Genomic DNA, 3,183 nt, shown 5'->3' with positions numbered 1-3,183 from the left:
GGGCGGGGGCACCGGAGCGCCTGGGGCAGCGACAGACTGAGCAGAAAGTGGGGGCAGAGGAAGGGGAGCGAGGAGAAGCGGCCACAAAGCCTGTTCTGGTGCAGCGCGCCAAGGGTGCGCTGGTTTTTAACTTTTTGGCCTTTCTGGTCTCACTGAGCTTTTTGCCCTTTGTTTGTTTTCGTTTTAATAGCAGCGTTTGAGGTTTTTAATGTTCTATCTAGTCACATTTGGTTGTTTTTTTCTAAGCTTTTATAGTTAAAAAAAACCACGCTGCTTGCAGTTAGCAACAAACGGATTTATCGGGGGAAGTGGTAATAAAATAGGATTGTTTTGATATAAATAATTTCCTTTAAATTATTAAAAACAACTTATTTGCAAAAACATTGGGGGAGGTGAATAAATTAAGTAGCTGTCATTTTTGAAACAAAACATGATTTCTGTGCTGTCTGATTAGTTGTAATTCTGTTGCTATTATCTTATACTGGACCTTAAGGGTTGGTTGTTTTTTTGCTTTTCTGAACTTTGCACAGGTTTTTAGAACTGAGACATTAAAAAAAAAAAGAAAAAAGTTGTGTATGGTTGAGACTTGAGAGTCTACATTTCATTCATTTCAGATAAACCCATGTTTACCATACTGTAGTGTCACTGAAAAATCCCAGACACTTTCTTCTGGAAGACTTGGTTTCTAAATAATTATTTTATAATCGTTGCTACTTATGGATTCATTTAAAAGACTTGTCTGATTTGATTTGAAATAGTTTCTGGACAGGTTTTGTTACGAGCATCTCAGTATGGCTGGATGACATTGGATATAGAAGGGAGGCATCTGGGTTTGGTTCTGAGGTTTTTTACTTCACATAAGAGTACTTGCTTGACACACATTGTCATCTTTTGAGCTGCTTGTATCGGTGCTCCAAGAACTGCTAGTCTTCCACTTAAGGCCATGAATGACTTAACAAACTTTCAGAAACCAGCTTTTTGAGCACTTAAACTATTAAAAGTATTTTTTGATTCCGTTTGTTCCAAAATCACTTTCTATTCATTTTCATGAGCACTGAACTCCATTTTCTGATTTAAAATACTGTGTTTATTTTTCAATGTGTTACAATCAAAGGAGTACAAAACACAGCTGAGTTCCTGTTGCATATCCAAAACATGAGAACTGGACATGTGGAGAAACCACTGGAATTAAAATTTTTAGGGTTTAAATGCATCTGTCTACATATAAACTCGAGTAAGAGTGCAGTTCTAATCTCATGATGCATTAAGTAATTTTTCATCAAGAATAGTTGCTGATCTGATGCTTTTTCCTGTGTTTCTTTTTAAGAACTTTCTTCCTCATCAAAAAACTTTATTGGAAATTCCTGCTTGTGGCATATTTCAGCCCCTGACTTTTCCTGGAACATTTTAATCATCATTAAGTAACACTAGCCTAGAGCTTTACAGAATTTAAAAACACTGCTTGTAATAATTAGGAGCATGTTAATTTTTTCTTTTCAGTATGTAAGCTTCATTAAGTTATGCCTTTAAATAAAACAGATTCGTACATTTAATTTGGATTTGTAACAGATGGAAAAACCCAGAATTTAAGACTAAAGATATTCCAGCTAGAATTGTCAGTATTCTTGGACTAACAAACCACGATTGGATGTTGTTTTCAAGTGTGCTTGAGACTGTAATTGCAGTTTTCTGTGAAATTGTTTTGAAAAATAGTTTAGGGCCCTCAAGACAGGGCCTGATTTCTTCCTTGCTTGTTGATTTACATATGGTTAAATTAAGAGAAGATATAAGAGGATTCATGGTTCTCGAGTTCAGTGTAAAGGCTGCTACAGAAGAGTTTGAAACAAGAAGAATGGGCACAAGAGAAAATACTCAGATAAGTACAAAATTAAAAAGAGCACTTGTGAGTGTTGGTGAATATATTTTTAGGGAATGAGAGGCAGAAATTACAGAAACAGTTACTGAAAGAAGAAATAGCTCCTTTGTCAAAATACAGTATGGTGAAACTCCATTCAGGTCTCCCAGGGTAGCTACTAGCATAAAAATACTAGTGGAAGGAAGACTGCCAAAAATGTTTTCATTTTGTCAGCTTTTATTAGCAGTGATTATGGCTGTTCTCTCTAAATGTGCACTTAACCTGCTGATTATGTAGAACCATTGAATTACATTTCCTTAAGTATGTAAATGTTTCACACTTGGAACTAAAATGTGAACAGATACTCTGAAGGTCCAGCTCTTTCTCAGCTTCATCATGGATTTTTGTATAATTACTACAGCATTAAACAACTAAAGACTATCCACTCTACAGATCATAGTTGACTGTTTCTGCTTAGTTTTTCACTGAGTTAAAAGTCAAGGTTTTGCATGTAAATGACCTCAGGCACTCCTACAGAAGTTAACTTTATCTGTTGGAGGTCTTGTGAGGAAAAAAATCCATTTAGATTTGTGAGTGAATGGACCTAGATTCACAATTTGCTACTAATTTACGGTGACAGCCTTGATTATAACATGGATTATTCCACTTTATGCTTCAATGAACAGAATAATGTTTACTGGTCATTATGAAAACCCACTCAATTTCGAGTTTTGTACTGTTGAGTGCCTTATATGACTCAGTTCAGGTTCTTTCAGCTGGAAGATGGATAAGGAGAAAGAGGGAAGGACCATTGTAAATTCCATTTTTGTTTTCAGTCACAGACAAAAAACTATGTTTAGAATTGACTTTGAGATTAAATTCAGCCTTTCAGAAATTGCTTCTTCCAGGCACAGTGACAACACATTGACATTTGTTGTAATACATCTATTTGGGTTTTTTGTTTTGTTTTAAATAGGAATTTGTCTGTGGTGTTCTTAATGAGACATTGTATTGTCCTCTGAAATTCAACTTGAAAATTAATCTGGGGGAAAAGATAGACAAATCTGTTTGCTAAGCAACTTGTCTTTTTATGTCACAGTTGTAGTATTTCAGTAACTTCAGTAGAAGAGCTGCATGCAGCTCTGAAGAACAGCCAGCAGTTTGCACCCTGGTTCACGAGGACTGGCATGGCTCAAGTATGGGGAGATTATCTGAAGATTACTGAAGAGTTTCCCTTTTCAGGCTGTACTGATACTAGAAAATAAGCAGTCTTAGTTTTTATTTCAAGCCATCGGACTAGCAGTTTAGTAAATGTGAATTGGTTCACT

The sequence above is a fragment of the Chaetura pelagica genome, unplaced genomic scaffold (genome assembly GCF_000747805.2).
Source record: "Chaetura pelagica isolate M959 unplaced genomic scaffold, ChaPel_1.0 scaffold222, whole genome shotgun sequence".
In the NCBI taxonomy this organism is placed as follows: domain Eukaryota; kingdom Metazoa; phylum Chordata; class Aves; order Apodiformes; family Apodidae; genus Chaetura; species Chaetura pelagica.
This window is presented reverse-complemented; position numbering follows the sequence as displayed.